At 39.9% G+C, this 22487-nt stretch overlaps 1 non-coding gene and 1 pseudogene across 1 annotated transcript; one reads left to right on the plus strand and one right to left on the minus strand.

The window, feature by feature from the left end:
• Nucleotides 1-22487, plus strand: part of LOC101415896 (ras-related C3 botulinum toxin substrate 1 pseudogene) — a 137815-nt pseudogene that overhangs the window by 82807 nt on the left and 32521 nt on the right.
• TRNAK-CUU (transfer RNA lysine (anticodon CUU)) lies at nt 953-1029 on the minus strand. Its single transcript has one exon. It is a non-coding gene; the product is annotated as a tRNA-Lys (tRNA).

Below are 22487 nucleotides of genomic sequence, written 5' to 3' on the forward strand. Positions count from 1 at the left end.
ACAGGTTGGGGGGGCTTCCTGGGTACTAGGAACAGAGTTAAGCATTTTTTCCTTATCCCTCTAAGGAGGAACAGGCAACTAAATGAACAATGAAAGTCCAGAGTGCGGTCACCCCTCGGGCTGAAGTGTGGCCCGGCGGGGGAGCGACTGCGGCAGGCCAAGCCACTGCCCCCATAATAGGGTGGCTGGTTGGACTCACCGCCACTCCTGAAGGAAGCTCGGCATGGGCGCAGAGTGCCCTCGGGTCTCCCCTTCTCGGCAGCCATGCTTCCGCAGCCGCCCCTCCTCCCAGGTGGCGCCACATGATGCCTGTGGGGCAGTACCCTTCTTCTTCTTTCTCCCTGCGCAGGCGCAGGGCGGAAAAATCCAGTCTGCCCTTTTCCCTTCCCCCGACAGCAGCAACAGCCAGGCGTGGGCGGGAAACTCAAGTCTGCCCTCCACCCCAGCAACAGCAGCCACCAATCCCTAAACCCTGCCCCTTCCCCCAGCAACAGCGACAGCCAATTCCTAACCACCACCCCTCCCCCGTCCAGTACCGCCCACTGACCTTTCGCCGGCAACCAGTCAGAACAGGGCATGGCTTCGACCAATCAGCCTCCCCCAGCCCCTATAAAACTGTTGCCTCTCCCTCAATAAAGTGGACTTGCGTGTTTACCTTGTCTCCGCGGTAGTTCTTCTGCCGTGCGCCCTCCTGTCCTGAGAGCCCCCGACAAGGGCCTGGCCTCCCTTGTCCCCAGTTCGTCGCCTGCTTCTCTGGGTGACCCCTTCGTCGCCGGCTTCGCCGGGCGACCCCATCAGCCAAACCGCGCAACCCCTTGTGAGACCAATCCCTCGTCTGCTGCCGGACCGACCCCTCGTCCCAAGCGGGACCGACCCCTCGTCCAGAGCTGGACCGACCCCTCGTCCGCAGCCAGACCCCACCTCTACCGACCGAGCAAGCCGCCGCAGTTGGCGCCCAACGTGGGGCTCGAACCCACGACCCTGAGATTAAGAGTCTCATGCTCTACCGACTGAGCCGCAGAACAGGGCGTGGCTTAGACCAATCAGCCTTCCCCAGCCCCTATAAAACTGTTGCCTCTCCCTCAATAAAGTGGACTTGCGTGTTTACCTTGTCTCTGCGGTAGTTCTTCTGCCGTGCGCCCTCCAGTCCTGAGAGCCCCCGACAAGGGCCTGGCCTCCCTTGTCCCCAGTTCGTCGCCTGCTTCTCCGGGTGACCCCTTCGTCGCCGGCTTCACCGGGCGACCCCGTCAGCCGAACCGCGCAACCCCTTGTGAGACCAATCCCTCGTCTGCTGCCGGACCGACCCCTCGTCCCAAGCGGGACCGACCCGTCGTCCAGAGCTGGACCGACCCCTTGTCCACAGCCAGACCCCACCTCTACCGACCGAGCAAGCCGCCGCACCAGAGTGCTAAGTACTGTGGTAGGGGTATGACATGGTGCTGAGGAAACACTGGGGCAAGTGGACAACTCCACTGCTTAGATAGTGGAGGTCACTGGAGGGGCAGCTGGTATGCCAACATAGCAGACATGTATGTAAGACATAAGCTAGGTCCATGGATATGGATAGTCCGAAGAAGGAAGTCAAATCCATAGTCAAGCACAAAATACTTAAATTTATAGAGCGCTATTGTGCAGTTAAGGCAGAAAGAAAGCAAAAAGTAAATTTTAACAGAAAGCATATAAAAATGTGAATGCCCAGATGAAAGCACCAAGAACTCCTCCTGAGAATGTTTGGCAAGTCATATCCCATATCTGGACCTCACTCCTCAACTGCCAAGCACCATGCGTAGGCAAGATGGTCTATTCCAGCTTTAGTGTTCTCTGCGTCTATGCCTTGCTCCTGAAAAGCAATAACCATTGTTGGCTCCAGTTAAGTAGTCACAGTCAGAGAAGGTCGAGCCGTGCTCACCTCTATAGTCCAGGAAGTAAGGAAAGCAGACTCTGAATGATGACAGGACCCCAAGGAAACATAACCACTGGGTAGAGCACACATGTTGGAGATTTAGAAGGACTAGATTTTGGAAATATTTAAATGTGAAGTTTCAGCCTAATGGCATAGCAAAAATAAGCAAAGCTAATTTTCCATGAAGTAATACATATATATGGTTAATTCCAGAAAGGAAAAGAATTCATTTGCAAATAAAATGAAACGCAAAAGAATAAAATGAATAGGGATTTTGGTTCTTACTAGTGACATGCTTGCAGTTCAGCTGTTTATAATAAGCTTAGACTTTAAATTGATTAATTATTTTATTGAGCTGGCTTTTCTTTTGAAAATAGTTACATCAAATAGTCTGAAAATGGATCCAGATGTAGCTGCTGCTTTGACATTATGGAGAATGTATGAGCAAATGGAAGATAGCTCATTTGATTAAAAATAACCAAAAAGTCATTTTATATTTTGTAATATCTGAAACAGTTTTAGTGTTAAAGGCATGATATATAAATTAAAAAGACAATTAGCCTCTTTGTACTATTGGATGAATACATTGGTGTTTTCACTAATTATTGAAGATTAGTGTATTATATGAATAACTCATTTTGCAGAGCTAATTAGTTGTTCCGTCCTCCTAAAAGAGACTGGGAAAAGTATGGAATTGTCCTGGGTGGCTCTTATAAATAAGGATGTTATAATAGATCTTTGTTTACAGAGGTGAAAAGATTATAAGCTTTTGTTACAGTAATTGAAGAGAGTATTTATTTAATTACAGATATTTTCACTATAATTTTAGAGGAAATACCACACAATTACATAAACACCGAATATAATATCTTTTTAATTTGCATGGTGTATAGTTGCCTTAAAATAAACCAGAACTATAATTATAGATACTTTTGAAGTTAACACCTAATCTTTTCACCAAATACAGCTGTCAATTATTTTATTTGTAAATATGTTACTATAGCAATACTTTCAGCCACTAATATATGGTGATTTCTTGAGAATAATATTTTATATTTTCCTAAACTTTTGAAAATATCTACTTATTTTCACATGCTCAACATTTTAGAAGAATATGATTGCCAACATTTTTTCAAGCTCCTTACTATATAGTATTTGAAGTATGGAATACACTGCTTACTTTGCGGTTTGTAAGAGTCTGGCTCAAGAATCTGTCTTTCCACTTTGAACCCTAATTGATATGCTTATGCTGTTTAATAATTTCATGTGCACTGGAGTGATTTGTTCAGTTGTACATTGATAATATAATTCTTAGGATGTTTTCTATAATGCACATTTTTATACATACTTGATCAAAGAATTAGTTTATTTATTTGAATTTTTACCATCGAGAGTGAACCCTCAATGAGGAATTTTTTTTTTCTTTAAATAAAAGAGTTTCTGGGGGTAACAGTATGTTTCATTGTTTAAAAACTTTGTTGTCTTAATAAATCTTCAGTATCATCTATTATGATGAAAGCATAAGAATTCACAGGTGATCCGGCATGAAGTCTGCCTTCTGAGAATGCATACATTCTAAACGGGAGACAGACAGGGGTATATGCCATCAACCAGGAGACAAGTCAGAGACTCATAAGGTTTATAACAGAGTAATCAACAAATTCAGAAGATAAGTAACTGCAAAAATGTTGAGAGTCAGACAAGAAACAAAGGGGCTTAGGCTTGGCAGCTTGGCCTGCCCATTTGGTTGGACCATCATCTTGATTCCCCAGTATTTGCTCCAGCTTTAGTAGATGAGGGCCATGCATGTTTTACTATTAATCTCCTTTTACCTCCAGGTGCCCACCATCCCCATACACAATGAGTACTGTTTAAAAGATGAACTACTTAAATTAAATCCAATATTTCTTGAAATTTTATCATACCACATTCTATTCCAGATAGAAGGCTGTGTGAATACCATCACTGTATAGTGAGAAGGATTAAGGAAAAGTATTTTTTCTAAACCCTAATCTTTAATACAGCAACAAGATTAAGAAGCAGTGCTTGGCCTGGGGGCTTATTATGAGTCAGACATTTCATTCTTCTCAATAAGGAAACTTCTAAAAGTTATTTTTGTCCTTTTTAGTCAATGAATAAATACATTCTGGTTGAGAAGTTCAGCAGCATACAAAGGTCATGGAGATGGTATGTGCAGACCCAGATTTCAATTCCATGCCTGTCTGATTTCAAGTCTAATACTACTACATTAGCGTATCTAATGAACCACTTAAGACTTGTAAGTTGCATCACCTTAACATGGAAAGCAATCACATTTCTTTTTTCAGTATATATTATCACTGTCAAAGACAATCAATCTGAAGTGGGCAGTGACAATTTTCTCATTCAATATTGTGGAGCAAAGTACTAACATTAATTTAGGGAGAAATTAGCCCTGTCTGAATCCTTGTGTGATTCTTCTGATTCCGATGAAGAGGAAGTTTTAGTTTAGTGCCAGGACATCTTTAAGCTGGGGCCTCTTCCTTCAGGTGTACCTAGCTGGATTTAATAATACCATTTTGTTTCCTTTTTATTTTTGAAATTATCTCATCTTTTGGCAATTGTTCTTCTTTCTTTTAGTTTATTGTTTAAGAATCATGGGTCAGTTTTACTGGAGAAAACTATTCAGTAAAAACGTAGCATGAATGATGCAGAAATGGCAGAAATTGTGTGATTCTTCTAGGGCAATTCAGGGTTGCAAAGATGGGTCCTGTCTAAACCTCTCTTGATAAAAATGACTCACGGGTTCAGTGAATTGACCAAGCCACACAGTGGCAGAGCCAGGAGACTCATGGAAATATTTTGTGGATAATCTTTTCTCCACTTTCCTAATCCATTTTTGAACTCCAAGTTAACCAGTAATAGGAATGAGACCATACAAAGCTACAAGGGAATGATTTTACTAGAATGTGAATAAAATTTCACTATAACTTGAGGCTTACTGTTCTAAATAAAGTCTGCTGTTGCAAAATGCATTATGGTGACCACCCATCATTCATTATTTTCTAGTTTCCTGAGCAAATTCAACCACTTATTAGTGCTGATAAGAAGTGATCATAGGCAAACACATTTTTCCCCCAACATTTTTCACTAAAAATATTTCCCACAAGTTTCCCAATAAGATGTTACCTTTCTCTCAATGTTTAGGGGGAAAAGCAAACATTTCTGTATAGTCTTTATTTTAAATGAATAAGAGAACATTTTCTTTCTGAGGCTCTTGATGTCATGAGGGCCAGTTCTTTCTTTCCTTTCCCATTATTTTCTCTCCTCTCCTTCGTGTCCTAATATTTCTTTTCTCTATTTTCTTGTCCTCCTTTCACTTTTATCTCCCCTTTTTTCTCTCTTTTTTGTCCTACATTAATGATTCCCTCTTTTTTTTTTTTTTCCAAATTAGGCAATATTTGTAGTTCATCTTTCACTCTTGGTAAGATTTGAATTTTGAGTTAGGATTTTTGCAATATGAGAGTCACATTTGAGTAAACAAACTTAAATAAGAGCAGGTTCCCTGGGTCATTTGGAGACATTCCCTATCCCATATCAGGCCTTTCCTCTTCTGCTAAACCCCATCCCTCACATAAGAACCCCATACACACCCACAGCCCAACCAGGTCCCAGCACGGACCTGGCCGGGAACAGGGCTGTGAGACCCACCTGGACCGCCCTGAGGGAAGGCTGCTACTAAGAACAAAGCTGGACGGATCCCTCCGAGACCCCGGCCCCAAGGTCCCATCTGGAACTCTTTCTGGGGTGCAGGGGAAGCCCCAAATAATTCCAAACAGGCCTCCCCATTGGTCTCAGATAATTCCAAACAAAAGGCCTTATTATTGGTCCCCTGAGAGCTAACAGGTGGGGATGGTAAGGCACCAATCAGAACAGTAAACAGCTGGGACCCCTCCCCAACACTAGGAAGGGGGGGAATGGTCTTAAAAAGGCCTGACCCAGGGCCCCCATGTGCATGTCTCACCCCATAGTGCCCTGCACCTATGTCTGGGATCGTGTACTCTTATTTCTTAATAAACTCTTTCCTCCCTTGCCCACCCTATGGTATGTCCTTTAATTCCTTTATGTGACATAGCCCAGAACATAGAAGCCCAGAACCTGGAGTGTTTGGCTAACACAACTGCACATTTGCTAGGGTTGCCAAACTTAGCAAACAGAAGGCCCAAGGAGAAAGGATGCTGAGAAAACAGGATGCCTGGTAAAATTAGAATTTCAGACAACTAATGATTATGCTTAATATAATTATATACTGCGCTATATTTGGAACCTACCTACTAATACTAAAAAAAAATTGTATTGCTTACCTGAAATTCTAGGATAACTGGATCTTGTATTTTTAGCTGACAATCCTACCACTTGATATCTCTACTTTTATGCCCAGAAAGTATCTATCTCAAATGTAATGTACCCAAAAGTGATATTCCCTCCCATATCAGTGCATCTCGTATTCTTTCTCATCTCAATTAAAGGCAACTTTTTCTAATTAATCACATGCAAAATGCTTGTCTTTTTCTCACATCCAGCTGATCCATCATCATATTCTATAAGGTCTATTCTCAAATACAGCATATTCAGAATTTACCCTTAATTCATGGCCCCACTGGCAATACCCCGGTACATGCTGCCTAAGTTCTCTTGCCTCCTAATAGTTCTCCTTGATCCTGCCTGTGTTCTCCTTCTGACTCTTTTTAAAACAGCAGCCAGAACAAATAAATGGCTGGATCATGATATGTGACCATATAAAGTAGTCACTTGCTCCAAAAGGTAGCATCAACCTTGGATGAGAAACTTTTGGAATGAAAGAAATGCAGACTTGCATCTTGTCCAAGTTGTTTTTCATAACTATTTTACAAGTCAAACTTTGCTGCCCAGCAACAGTGTTCACCCAGGTTTGCTGCTGGGAGGGTAAGCCACCATTATCGAGGCTTTATTGGCATCTCTGAAGTTCTGTCATGCAACAAAGAAAATGCCAAAAAGTTCGGGCTCCATAGCCAAAGACCGAACTCTTTTAAGGTTTAAGAAATTGAAAAGGTCAACAGATGAAGTAGCTATTTTCCCTCCTATTTTCCTACATAACAATGCTAGATGACACTTACATAGAATGCTCTTGTGCCAGACCCTGTTCTAAGTATTTCACATGAACCTGCACTACTACATAATTATTTCACCTATGAGAGACCAGAGAGGTTAAGTGATTTATCAAGGTCACAAAGGTATTAAGTAGTGGAACCAATGACCCAGACACGGTAGTCTGGCTTCAGAGTCCACATTCTCAACCAGTACGCTAGACCTAGCCTGGGCAGACCTGGGCTTCTTGTCCCTTAATTGCTCAGGATTCTTTTTTCCTTCTGGAAACTGGATATACAGTGAAGATGTCTGTATTTCAATTATTTTGAGTTCTTAGATCCCTTAAAATTTCCCTTTGCAATTTCATACTTTTGATCTTATGTCATCAGAGAATATGATATAAATAAACCTGAATATGGAAAGCAGCTCTTGGAATTTGCACACTCGTGCACACACACATTCCCAGAGATTGAAATGGTAATTACGGTGACATCTACCACCACAACCTGCTGAGATATGTTTGGAAGATGAGAATTTAGTAATTATGCTTTTCTGTGGCTCCTTGAAATTATGTTGGTTAAACAATGAAACTGTATTATGAAGCCCAGCGTTATTACTGATGAGTTAAATACCATGGTTTAGTTTTATGAGGGGGTCCCTTGTGTGGGGATTAGCAGGATTACACAGCCGTCTTGTGTCTCTTTTGGAACCCCATAGACCCAGGAAGAAGGTTGCCAGGAGCCCTTGACTGAGTCACCCACAGTGGAGCACCACATTCCTCTCGGCCTTCACGGGCCACACAGGAGGGTTTTTTTCAACCTGAACAAAGACATAAGTAAAAAATCTTATCAGCAGTGATGAGTGAGCATTTCTGGCATTTCGTTCTGTTTATCGTCTGCCCTTTGGAAAGTTAATCACCACTTCGTGTCCCCAGGATTTCTCAACAAGATTAGGTCATGAAATTATTTATGGCCCACGTCACAGGGTGACAACGGACTACAGTGGCAGTGGTCATGTGGGCACCTGGCATTGCTCTCAAAACGGCTTTGTTTATTTTTCATGAAAGAAACTAGAACAAATAAAGCCAGTTTTCTTAGTTGTGATCTCACCCAAGTGAGCTAAGAGGAAAAATGATGTGTATTTGATGTCAAAACATCAGGTTGATTGAGTCAAAACACAGAAATGGACAAATTAATTTTCTGTGTTTCATATAGCAAAACAACTGATTAGTACACTCATTTTTATTCATAATTCCAATTGATTGAGCAATATATATTCTTTTAGGGGAGAGGAGGGCTCATATTGACTAGCTCCAGTTAACTGCTCTCATTTTAAACTAAACTATATACATGTTCTAATTTTTTTTCTGTCTTAAAGTGGGCCCAGTAGTTGAAAAATGAAACCATTAAAGAAAAGGACAGTGTTTTTCAATAACTTGGCTTCTAATAAGAGAAGTTTGGGCAGTATCCAGGAGGCAATTAAAAAAAATCAAAATACTAAACAAATCAGCATAATTAGGATAGCATTATCACCATACCACTACCTATGTGGATTAGCCTTGTGCTTTCCATTCAGCAGCAGCAATGTTGGTATTTAAGAAGAAATGTTTGCTGCCCTGACCACACTCTCCAAAGAACCCATAAGGCAAAATTTTTGCAAAAATTATGTGTGATATTTCTTAAATGTAACCTCTAGCAAAATGAGCTCTGCTCCATACCAGGGAAAATGATCCATTCAGTTCAATATTTATCCTGATAGACATTGTTATAGAGTTTGCACTCAGTAACCAAATGTTTTACATATATTGAAATGAAAAATGAATCCAACATCAGCATGTCTTTTAGGAAGGGTGGTTGTTTTAAAAATATGTCCACAAAGTCTTTAACATTCTGCAAGCCACAGAATTCAATTCCCCTCCCCTTGAGAGTGGGCTAGACATGATAACTTGACTCTAATGAATAGACAGTGGCAGAAAGGATGATGTGGAACTTCCAATAATAGGCCATAAAAGGCACTGTGGCCTCCTCCTGGGTCTCTCTGGGATCGACCACACTGGTAAAGTCGGCTGCTGTGCTGTGAGGAACTCAAGCAACCCTAGGGAGAGATGTTGCAAGGACCAAGGCCTCCTGCCAACAGCCAACAAAGAAGAGTGGGTTTCTGCCAGCAGCCATGGCAGGGAGCCCTCTTGGAAGTACAGCCTCCAGGCCAGTAAAGCTTTCAGATGACTGTAGCCTTGGAACTGCAGCCTCATGAGAGACTATGGGCCAGAAAGACCCAGCCAAGCTTCTCCTGAATTCCTAACCAGCAGAGCCTGAAGTGTTTGTTGTTTTAAACTGCTAGTTTTGAGGGTCATTTGTTACACAGTAACACCAGTAATAAATAACCAATACAGATAAGAACTAATACAGATAGGTAATTGTATTTGTTCAAGAAAATATGTGAAAAAGACACTTGAGGTAGAAAATGAAATCACGAAGTCACAAGTAGAAGTTGGAGCCCAAGAAGCCAATAGCGACTGTTGACTTATTTGTGTAAAAACTAATGGACTTGGGTTTTGCTTCTGAGAGGAGCATGAGAAAAGAGAAGGGAAGAGAAAAAAAGGGAGTAGCCAGTAAACCTGCCAGAGACCATACAACCTATGAAAAAGGACAAATGAGAAACCACAGGGGTTTGGAGGTTTGAAAGGATGTTACAACTGGAATGTCAGATGTGACCTTAAGTTTGGATGTGTGTGTGCATGTGTGCATGCATGTGTGTGTGTGTGTGTGTTTGAAATTTAAGGAAATGCACTATTAGGAATAAACAAAAATGAACGTGAACAGTGGATAAAGATTGTGGTTAATCTTTTATAAAATGTTAACATTATGGTGATACATAGGAAAATTACAACTAATGTAACTTATGGACCATAGTTAAGAGTATTGCAATATTTTTGCAGCAACGGCAAAGAAAATATTCTATCAATTCTAAGGGACAACAATGGGGGATATAAGAGTATATAAGATTTTTCCTTTTAGAGTCAGGAAAGTGTTCTAAAATTGACTGAGGAGATGACAGTACAACTCTGTGATGAAAATGAGAGCCACTAAGTGTACACTCTGAATGGATTGTACAAAGCATGGGACTACAACACAGGGAATCCAGTGGTGGAAGATGGACTGTGGTTATCAGGACAAATATGAGAATGTTTTCTTGTAAACTATACCAAATATATAAAGCTAACACCGGGTACTAATAATCGGGTGGGTTGAGGGAAAAAGCAAATATAAGATATGGGCTATTGTTAGTAGTAATATTTTGACAATGCTCTTTCATAGTTTATAATAGTTTCAAAACAATGCAAGGTTTGAGTAGTAAAGTGATGTATGTAATCCTGTAGGATGATATGCATGCTTGTTTTGTAAGTTCACAACTTTTACCATACACTTACAGTTTATGTATGTTTATGTATGAAAGATACATTTCAATAAATTTCTTTAAATTTAAAAAATGACCATGAACCTACATATTCCCTATCTGCTTATTTAAAGTTCAGGAAGATAGTTTGATTTCCATAGCATATGCTGTTTAAATTTCAAAGGTCACAGAAAGCCTCTTAATTATATAAATATTCATAAAAATTTAGTGACCATTTACACTAGCCTGAGACCTACCAACTGTAATCAGGGAAATAAGGTTTGTCATAAAAATTTTTTCTTTGTATTCTGTTGTTTTATTTTGTCATAAAATTTTAAAAGTTGCTATTTTACTCATTATAGTCATTCCATGATGCCAGACTAATCTGATTTTTTTAAGGAATAAACCTAAATTGACAAGTCATTTGACTGGATTAAGTCTCTCATCTTCCTATGCGTCTATCTCTTTATTTACTCTCTCCTTAGCTTTTTTATCTCTATGTAACTTTCCCCCAAAATGTCTACTCTGTGTCGCACTGAAGGAGAAGAATGTGATAGCATTTTAGAAATTCTATAGATTTCAGAGTCAGACAGATCTAAGTTCAAATCTTAATTCAAAATTTCCCTTAAAAGCTGCGATGGCATCATGTAAAAGTTTTTTTTTAAATCCTCTCAGCCTCAGGACTTAGCCATAATTGGCAACTAATACATTGGTGGCAATGGATGCTCTTGTTATCATTATTATAACTTAAGACTTGCTCTTGACTAACTGTCCCTTTCCATATAATACTTGAGGAGAGACAAGCAGGCTTATCTGGTGGAATACCCCTGAAAGATCAGGTTGCCAGGTAATGAGCCCCTGGGGCTGGGGGCTTCCTCTCCCTCTGGTGGGAGAGATTCATCTTTCCAAGGGAAGTGAGGAATGAGGTCTCTCTCCTCCTTTAGCCTGAAGGCATATTATCAGGTAATCAACATAGTGCTTTCCAACTCTACTCTCCTCTCAGGATGCTCAGTGCCAGAGCCCAAACTATTGATTAACATACATACACACATACACAAGGCTCGCACTATAAAAGATTGAGTGACAAGGGACCAGTGCCTGGCTTCTGGAGCAGAGCTCCATGTCAAACGGTACCTGGTTTGCCTCTCTGTGGGATAACAATAACATGGCGGATTGTGTGCCTCCTCTTCCTGAGCCTTCCCCCAGTAAAGTCTGTCCTAATGGAAACTATATTACACTAATATTTTCCATCACCCACCTTACTCCTAATCTTAATCAATAGATTAAATAAAGGTACAGTGACTCTTTACCTTTGAAATTTCAGGAGATATTTTGAAGTACATAGACAACTTTTCCTATCAATCTCCTTATAAGATAACATAAATAATTTCTGGGATATTTTCCTTGCCTTTGTTCACCACAATATATCGTGATACTCTATTCTTCTCACCTGGAGAATGATCTCATCATTCTCTTCTGTCATACCATGTTCAGCAAATCTTATAAACTTTGTCTCAAGTTGATTCTCCACAGGAAACTTTCTGTGATGACTCCTATCATATCCCTTTGTATTTGTGTTCTCTAACTTTTGGGTACCTATCCTAAACTGAGTACAATTTTGCTCAGTTGGATTTGCTTATTCATATCACTCTAAAATGTATATGTGATTTCTCATTAAGCCAGTTTCTTGAAGGCAGAACCTATGTTTTTTCAGAAACTTTTTAAGGTTGAATTTTAGAAGTCCATCTATATACTGCTTATAAAAGTCACATCTAAAACATAGTAACACTGAGGGAATGGACTTTGGCCCAGTGGTTAGGGCGTCCGTCTACCATATGGGAGGTCCGCGGTTCAAACCCCCGGCCTCCTTGACCCGTGTGGAGCTGGCCATGCCCAGTGCTGATGCGCGCAAGGAATGCCCTGCCACGCAGGGGTGTCCCCCACGTGGGGGAACCCCACGCGCAAGGAGTGCGCCTGTGAGGAGAGCCGCCCATCGTGAAAAGAAAGTGCAGCCTGCCCAGGAATGGCGCCACCCACACTTCCCGTGCCGCTGACGACAACAGAAGCGGACAAAGAAACAAGACGCAGCAAATAGACACCAAGAACAGACAACCAAGGGAGGGGGGGAATTAAATAAATAAATAAATCTTTAAAAAATAAAAAAATTAAAAAAAAAATAAAACATAGTAACACTGAAAGGTCAAAAGTAAGAGAATAGAAAAAGAAATATCATGCATCCAGTACCCATGTGGAATCTAAGCCCTCACTTGACATAGATGTGCAATGGACACAACCAATCCAATGTCCACAGAGAAAATGTGGAATGGGTGTGGGAACGGTAGCCATGGTGGCTGCTGGGTGTGGGGAACGGGAGGAAGAGATGAGATGTGGAGGCGTTTTCGGGACGTGGAGTTGTCCTGGATAGTGCTTCACGGACAATTACGGGACATTATAGATCCCCCCAGGGCCCACTGGATGGAACGTGAGAGAGTCTGGGCTATGATGTGGACCATTGACTATGGGGTGCAGTGATGCTCAGAGATGAACTTACCAGGTGCAATGGATGTGTCATGATGATGGGAGAGAGTGTTGCTGTGGGGGGAGTGGGGGGCGGGGGCGGTGGGGTTGAATGGGACCTCATATTTTTCATAATGTAATTTTTAAAAAATAAATAAATAATTTAAAAAAAACAAAGAAAAAAAAAAAGAAAAAGAAATATCAGGCAATCACCAACAAAAATATAGTGGTACCAATATTATATCAAATGCTATGGATAAATAAGGTTGTTACCTAATGCAATGGAATAATTCATTATAAAGATAGAAACCAGCAATCCTGAATATTGATTTTCGTACAACATACCCTCAAAAGAAATAATACAAGAATGTCTACACCAAGAATTTCTGAAATTACAGAGAAAGATTTACACAAGACTGTGTCTCTTGGAAGTGAACAGCCAAAAACATGAAAATAAAACAGTATTTGAAAGTGACGGAAGAAGATTTGAATAATAAATTAATAACCTGACCTAATGGACATATTACCGTACCTGGAGCCCAGGTAACCAGAAATACAAATGATTTTCTCAAGTATAAATGCAACATTTACAAAAGTTGACTATGTACTAGTGCACAAATAAAATCTAACATTAAAAACAAAATAACTAAATTTTCTGACTACAATGAAACAGAGTTAGAAAATGACCACCATATACTCAAGAAAACATACACAGTGATACTTATCACAGCAATATTTGAAGTAGTAGGGAAGAAAAGAAAGATATAAATGCCCATCAAAGAGACCTAACTCCATTATAATTTTCCTATTGAAAGATCATAGGAATCTACTATGGGGGTGGATAGAAAAGAAATAAGATTAGTGCCAGGGAGACTGTTATAACATCACTGAGGTAGTTTAGACAAAAATAATAATGACAGATTAGATTTATTTGGCATTTACCTTGTGTTGGGTGATGTTCCAAGTACTTAATGTAATTATTTAATCACAGTAACTCTGTGAAGTAGATCTGATTATTGTCTCTTTCACAGATGCAAAAAGATATAGGGGTTAAGATAGGTCCCCAAGATCACACATCAGTGGTGAAGACAGTCTGACGTCAGCATCACCATTTTTAAATATTCTATTACATGCCACATGTTCTTGCTAACCATAAGAATAGAGAGCACATGAAGAATTTACTGGAAAATTTTCCTGGGGAAAAAAATTGTATTTTCTTCTCTACCTGGTTACATCATCTTATGTTCTATGACTCCTGAGAAAAGGTGTTGAATGTAGAATAATTTAAGTGAAAAGAATTCCATTAAAAATGTTTTAGAAGCTAGCGTTGTTTTTTTGAAGGTTTCTTTCTTTCTATCCCCACCCCTCATCTCATTGTCTGCTCTCTATGTCCATTCACTGTACATCTTCTGTTTCTGCTTGCTTTCTCTTTAGACAGCACTGGAAACTGATCCTGGGACCATCCAGAGTGGATTACAGGTACTCAATCTCTTGTGTCACCTCAGCTCCCTGGTCTGTGTGTGTCTTATTGTCTCTCCTCTGTGTCTCTTTTTGTTGTGTCATCTTGTTGCACCAGCTCTCCACTCGGGCCAGCTCACTGCATGGGCTAGCACTCCTCGTGGGCCAGCTTGTCACACGGGCCCGTTTGCCTTCACCAGGAGGCCCTAGAAATTGAACCCTGGACCTCCCATTTGGTAGACAGGAGCCCAATTGCTTGAGTCACATCTACTTTCCTTAGAAGGTAGTGTTTTACTTGCCCACATTGTGTGAACAAAAGAAAGTTTCATCTTCATTAATATCTGCTTAGAACAATATCTCCTAATTAGGTTCAGAAATATTTGATGGAAAAGAACAGGAGTTTTACTTAAATATAATTGCTATCTACTCTAAGAGGTAAATTTCATTCAGTGTTAAATTACGAGGCCTGGAAATTTTATAGGACTATTTTTCCTTTGTATTTTCTTACGTATATACTTTGATGTTATTGTTATTAGCTTTTGATTTAATGTCAGATTATAATACTCTTTTAGGTAATCTATTATCACTTTAGGTAAGCCCCATAAATCCACCATTTTAATGAGATGATAATGACTTAAAATCAGGCACTGAATGTTCTAAATTCTAATAATTCTGGATTTTTTTTATTGCAACCTTCCTTTTACCATGAATTGTGAGTTCACGTGTGCTATAGGAGAGTTATTAGCTCCAAGACTTAAAAAGTAACCATTGATCTTGTGTCTAAAATATCAGAAAGCATTTTGTATAATGTCTACACCAAAGATGTTGGCAATTTTGAACATGATGCATCTTCTCTTAATTTCCTCTTGAAAATGCTGCCATCTTTTTAAAGACATTTATCTTTAGATAGAGTTGATTTTACTGCTCAGCTGTAAAAGGAAAATAAAAGAGCCTTTTAGATAGATTATTGGATTTATTAGGCCAAGCAAATACACTTTGGAAGAATAAAAATCTTATTGGGCCATTAAAGACTGAAATATTACGCCTGGTATATTTGTTTTTTCAATTCTGTCTTGTGTGCTTCGTGCTACACTGAAATTTGTAGAACTTCATAAACTTTCTTACCTTGTAATAACTAAGCTATTAGGCTATAAAATAACTTTACGTCTTTCCAGAATGTCTCAAGCCTGTGAATAGCTCTAAATTCCTGTGACATTGCTCTCTGTAGTGCAGGAAATAACCATAACTCAACAGCATTCTCAATCCAACTTCGTCCTGAGGAAATGGAGAAACTCACTCTTTTGATACGGAATAAATGCCAAAATCTCCAACAGTAACTATGGAAAGCCAGTGTCACTGCCTTCTTTTATTTCCATGCAGTCAGTTAAAAGAAAGGACAGATGTTGAGGACCAAAAGACCTGAGTTCAAGTCTCACCTCTGACCCTTATCATTTGATTTAAGAAAGTTGTTCTTTGTTGTGTGTGTGGTTTTGTTTTTGTTTTGTTTTTTTTTGGTTTAACTTTCTTTAGGCTGAATTTCCCTGTCTGCATTTGTAAATGTGTGATAAAAATAGTACCTACCTCAGAGAACTGCGGTGAGGATTAAATGAAATAAAGTATTTAGTGTGGTGCTTAGAATATACCAAGAGCTCCATAAATGGTAGATATTATTTTACCCTCTCCTCCTTCAAAGTATCCTGGGGTTCAGTCCCTGGTGCATGCAAGGCGAGATGAGAGAGCGAGAGGAATATGGGCTCTCTCCATGAAAATGTTTGCTTTGAATGTCAGACACTGAACAGAGGACATCTGACACCCTCACATTCTAAGGTAGCATGACCCTTAAGTCAGCACAATGCACAATGCAATGTGCCAATGTTGCACAGAATTGCTCTAGTGCATGTCACATTAAAAATTGACCCTGCCTCTAAATGCCATGTACTTTGATTTTCTAGAAAAAAGAAACTTGTAAGAATCAGCTCCCTCCACATATCCAAAAGTGCACCCCAGTCAATACAGCCCACTGCAGGATCACTTCTAGCCTATTTCAGACTCTAAGGATCTCTGGAAGTTTCTCGGCTCTGAGTCAGGCAAGGCAGCTCTGGTGGACTTGGAGCATTTGAGTTCTCTTAGGCAACTACACCAGAGTACCTGTTTTTCCCTGTTGCACACATCCTCCTATGCTCTATCACCAGCCACCACCACAGCTAAGGAGTGCAGTGACCCGTCTAAGTATTTCCTTCTGGCCTCTCAGTCTAACCCGTCAGTATTGAAATCATCTGAATGAATATAAGTCATTTTGGGTCACTTCTCCATACCCATCTAGGAGCCTGGACTGCCCAGGATTCCCTCCACAATCTAGCCAAACAAGCTTAAATATCCTATTAGGTTTTTCCATCCCTAAAGCTAAACTTCCTCAACTAGATTATGCATTTTACAGCTCTGTTCCCAAGCAATAATTCTTTGTGAGACAAATTCATTAAGATTATTTAAAGCCTGCTTAACTCACCTTAATTTCTGATCCATTTGCATGTGTGTTTCTACCCTTGTACTTTCATTAATTCTGTGCTGAGAATGTTAAACCTTGTGCTTGTCATTTTCCCTTATATTTTTAATAAGCTTTACTACATTGTTACTCCAGTCCATAGCATTATGTTTGTGTCTAAATATTTGGTTTGTAAAAAGGACAGGAGAAGGGACTGCAGAAGGGGAGGGCATAAGTTTTCAGCACTTGCAGGAAATTACTCAAATGTAACATTGGGAGATATTCTGAAGATGTAAGTTTTGGTTCAAAAATTTGGAGCCCTATTTTGCAATGTAATTTAGCAGAAAGTTCTAAGTATTGTTTAGTCTGCAATTAGTAAACATCGCCACCCTCACAGAGCCCTTGGATTTGGTGGGATTCCTGCAGGACTGGGGAAATGGATAAGCTGCATAATAACCATTTAATAGACCCCTTTCATATTTCCATTTTCACCTTGTACGGGCTTTGTTCTTGTTCACTATCCATGCCCATTTAAACATGCAACTTCTAGGTCTCAGACTCCCAAAAGACATTTACTTCTACAGTATAATCAGCATTTGCTGATTACAAAACAATTTTACATGAGCAGTCTCATTTCAAAGAGTAGAAAACAGAAATATATATCCTCATTTTAGAGATGAGGAGTCTTAAAATCCAAGACTTTAAATGACAAATTGATAAGCAACAGATATGGAAGTGAAAACCAGATCCTTTGATTCCAAATCCCATGTTTTCTAAATTCATTATGCCGTTTCTCAAATAACATGATGTATCTGACTCTTTAGAATATCTGTTTGTCTTTATTGTTCATGTCTATTTTTTGTTGTAGGATTTTTGGTACATACAAAACGAATGCCCCGTATATGATAATTTTTACTACTTTAAAAAAAAATGATTAGCTAATGTGGAGATTAAGAAAATGTACAAGATATGTTGGAAGGTTGAAAACAAAATAAGGGAATAAAACATTGAAATGAATCCTGTGGGCAAATTAGATTTACACAAATGACTAAAATGAACATTTACAAAATGTTCCCTTACCTGGAGACACTTATTAAATCTAAAGGTAGAGTCCCACAGCCATCTCTTGAAGGTTCTGATTCAGTATCTGTATGTCTAACAAGTTCTCCTAGTGAGTCTTATGATGGAACAAATTTGAGAAACACTGAATTACAGAAAGTTAATGACAATAACAGGAATAATTAAAGGCTACAGCACCTCAAAGAAAGAAGAGTGTATCTCCAGTTGTAGAAATCTGGAAAGCTACAAGGTGGAGGTGATATCTGAGATGTCTTTATAACTGGGTAGGGTTTTAATGGCAGAGGAACTTCATGGGCAGAGACAAAGTACCACGAGTAAGTGTGGTACATTTCAGAATAGAAATTTCAACATAACTAAAGGCAACAATACGTGGAAGGAAGGATAAAGCCATACTGGAGGAAGACTTTAGATACTTAAATTACAGAATTTTAAAGTAATGCAGTATGTTATAGAAAACAATGATAATTTTGGTTTTTAAAAATATCTGAACTAATTGATTAAAAGTTCCCCTGTGTTATTTTTTACTGACTCCAAAGTAAGCTGAAAGTGATGATTTTCATCTCTTTTAACCAAAACAATGTTTTGTTTTTTTTTAAAAAGAGAAGAATGATTTATGCACTTTGCCGGACATGTGAACAAATCGTTTTATGAATGCAAAGTTATGTGTTTACATATGCCTGGCCCATACTGTGTGGTGGTGGCCTGAGGGGCCTGAACCAGGATACTCATCACAGGCTTACCGCAATAGAACTTGTCTTGCATGTAGATGGCAGCTCACAGAGTTCTCCTTCAGAACCCTGTAGGAGAGCAGTCCTGTCGTGGCTGCTGGGGGCAACAGATTGCTAACCAGAAGACATTCAGTGCAGTGCCCTGGACCAAAGGAAATTGTTTCCTAGGGAAGAAGGGACATCTGTATCCACATATGGAAATTCCTAGGGTCACGGACACATGCCCAACATAAGACGACTGTGCAGAAAGGACCAGGAAGGCCCCTACACTTTAGCCTTGAGCTATGCTCTGAACTTGTTTTATGGATAAGCTCTGAAGGAGAGCACTTGCACTGGTCAATCTGCAAAGACTGGCAAATGTTTCCTCCCTCCCTCCCTCCCTCCCCCCTTCCTTCCTTCCTTCCTTCCTTCCTTCCTTCCTTCCTTCCTTCCTTCCTTCCACTCGCATTTAAAGAAAGGTCTGTCATAACCTAGCTGTTAGATGCAAGCTTAAGGAATAGATGCCTTAGAGTCTAAATTCCAGCAATAACATATTAAAATATAAATTTTAGGTTGTGTATATGTTGCTAGAATAAAAATTAGAAAATGTCATAGAGCTGTACAACAAAAACATGGACTATAACTATAACTATAATAATAATGTTTCATCACTTATAACAAAGGTGCCATACTATTGCAAAGTGTTAATAACAGGGAAAAGTGTGGTTTGGGAGCACTATGTGGGAACTCTGTATATTTTGAATGATTAAGTTATAAAATTTCCAACAAATCCTAGTTTGAACAATGGAGAGAAATGAGAAAACATCTTTTTCGTATTGCATGGGAGTAGCTCATAGATATTTGAATTCTTTGACTTGTCGTTGACACTCAGGCTAGCAACTTCTTGGTCAGCCACATGACATTTATATGGGTATAAAAATGTGTTGTCTTCTTATTCCAAGTTTCCAAAATGTGGACTGAATCATATTTCAGAATTTTTCCCCTCTCACCAAACTTACTGAGGAAATTTTAATAGGTTCCCAATGAAGAAGTCAAAGAGAAGAAGGATTTTGTGGTAAGGGAAAAGGGTAGTTATTTTAAAGAGTTACAAAATAGGGCACATAAAGTTCTCAGTGATTTTTGGATGGGAAATTCTGTTCCACCCATTCTGTCTCATAAAAATATCTACACCACAGTATTATAGTACATGGAGGAGGGGAAAATCACACATATTCTTTTAGAACATATTCATGTCCTTTCAGGATATGATTTTCCACTTTTCTTGAAGTCAAATAAGGGAAACCAGACTATGACTAGATTTTTTTAAAAGCTGGCCAAGTAATTAGCTGGACAAGAACTGGGATTATCAACAGAGTCTTTTTTCATCTTTCCGAGTTGGATCTGCTATATCAAAATGGAATCTCTCTGGATGTTTTCTTTTTCTTCAGCCAAGGAGATTTGTTTCTAATTTTTGCATTTTAATATATAAGGAAATGTCAATTAAAAGTTAATTCTTGAGGATTCATCTTCTAAAATGGTATTCTTAGGAGTTTATGATCCTGCTCAAGTTTTTTACTTTATGAGTCTGCTTTACATTTGTCTAGAAGTGGTGTATTTAAAAATAAAACTAAAGGGAAGGCCGTCACTGAAATATAATAGGATTGGGAGTTCTGTCCATTATAAACTGAAGGTAGAGGGAGAAATCAGAATAGATGGCAGGATTTTCTTTAAATGAATGTATAAAAGTTGAGAGTGGATATTTTTCCTTTTTGGTGGTTGTTGTATTTTGTTTTAATAATGGGAGAAATTTGGAATGTCTTCGCCTCCATTGCAAAACAATTTTTGTTTCATTGAGGTTAAAAAAGCCATTTCCCCAAAGTGCAAAATGCTTTTCTATAGGATATAGTATTCTATATAGATAGCCAATTCTTTTTGTATATTGAAAACATAGAAGACCAAATGGGGCAAACACGTACTATTAACATTAAAGTAAGCAAAAAAAAAAAAAAAATGATAAAAATCTGTAGGTATTTTAAAAGAATCTGGTTAAAAAGTGTTCTAGAAATTCAGTTTCATGTAGAACAGAGCATGTGTCTAGAGTGAATTTTTCTGGAAGGTCAGGTTTTTAGAAGTCAAATAAGGGGGAAACATTTGTGGCTCAACCAATTGGGCTTCCCTATAGGAGGTCCAGAGTTTGATGCCCAGGCCTCCTAATGAGGGCAAGCTGGCCCACACGAAGTGCCGGCCCCTGCGGGAATGCAGCCCCACACAGGAGAACCTCCCTGAATGGGAACGCTGCCCAGTATGGGAAAGCTGTCCCATGCAGGAATGCCGCCCAACATGCAGAGCTGGTGCAGCAAGATGATGCAACAAGAGACACAGCGGAGAGAAAATAAGAAGACATAGCAGAACATGGAGCTGAGGTGGCGCAAGAGAGTAACTGTCTCTCCCCTACTCTGGAAGGTCCCAGGATCGGTTCCCAGAGCCGCCTAATGAGAATACAAGCAGACACAGAAGAACACACAGCGAATGGACACAGAGAACAGACAATGGGGGGAACGGGGTGTCATAAAAATAAATAAATCTTAAAAATAAAAAGTCAAATAAGGGATGGCTGACTGAAAAATTTTGCTCATATAATATGGGCTTAGTCCTCCTTTGAGCACAATTGTGCTCATTTATGTCTCTGAAGTCCTAGTGTCAAATGTCACCTGTGGGGAAGTGGATTTGGCTCAAAGGATAGAGCATCCACCTATCACATGTGAGGTCCAAGGTTCAAACCCAGAGCCTCCTGACCCATGCGATGAGCTGGCCCAAACTCAGTGCTGATGTGTGCAAGGAATGCCATGCTATGCAGGGGTGTCCCCAGCGTAGAGGAGCCCCACGCACAAGGAGTGTGCCCTGTAAGGAGAGCCGCCCAGCATGAAAAATGTGCAGCCTGCCCAGGAGTGGTGCCGCATACACAGAGAGCTGACACAGCAAGATGACGCAACAGAAAGAGACACAGATTCCCAATGCCACTGACAAGAAAACAAGCAGACACAGAAGAACACACAGCAAATGGACACAGAGAGTAGACAACTGGGGGAGTGGGGCAGGGAGGGGGAGAGATATACAAAATAAATCTTTAAAAAAAAAAATGTCACCTGTAATCTGAGCATCAGCAGCTCAATGGAGCCTCCTCTTCCTGTACTCGATTTTGGGAATTTCAGTTCTGATTCCAATCTTTTGTAAAATGAAGTTGTGTGGACTAGAAACAGAGTTCAAAAAATCTACAGCATTTATTAAAGTCATCTCATTTAACACTGAAAATTAAAACTCTTTTTCCTGTAAGAGTATGAGAAGTGAAAATACCTGGTGTATTAGTCAGCCAAAGGAGAGCTGATGCAAAAATACCAGAAATCGATTGGTTTTTATAAAGGGTATTTATTTGGTGTAGAAGCCCTCAGTTACCAGGCCATAAAGCAAAAGTGACTTCCCTCACCAAAGTCTGTTGCCACATGTTGGAGCAAGATGGCTGCCGACATCTGCCACAGGTCAGGTTTCCTGGGCTCGTTTCTCTTCGAGCTCAGCTGCTCTGATTTCTCCACAAGGCCAGCTATAGAATAGCTGGCAAAGAGCTCTGTCTCTCTCCCCGAGGCCTCAGCCTGTGATTAATGGAGACTTCTCTCCTTCCTCGTGTATCTGCTTTCCTGTGTGTTCATTTCCCAGGATCCAGGATCAAAACTCCAACCTCCCTTCTCTGTGGCACAGTTTCTCTGTGAGTCCCTCCCCACCAAGGGGACCCCCTTGGTGGGCAGGGACTCAACATTCTACTGACATGGTCCAATCAAAGCCC

This window comes from Dasypus novemcinctus, chromosome 14, assembly GCF_030445035.2.
Source record: "Dasypus novemcinctus isolate mDasNov1 chromosome 14, mDasNov1.1.hap2, whole genome shotgun sequence".
Lineage (NCBI taxonomy): Eukaryota > Metazoa > Chordata > Mammalia > Cingulata > Dasypodidae > Dasypus > Dasypus novemcinctus.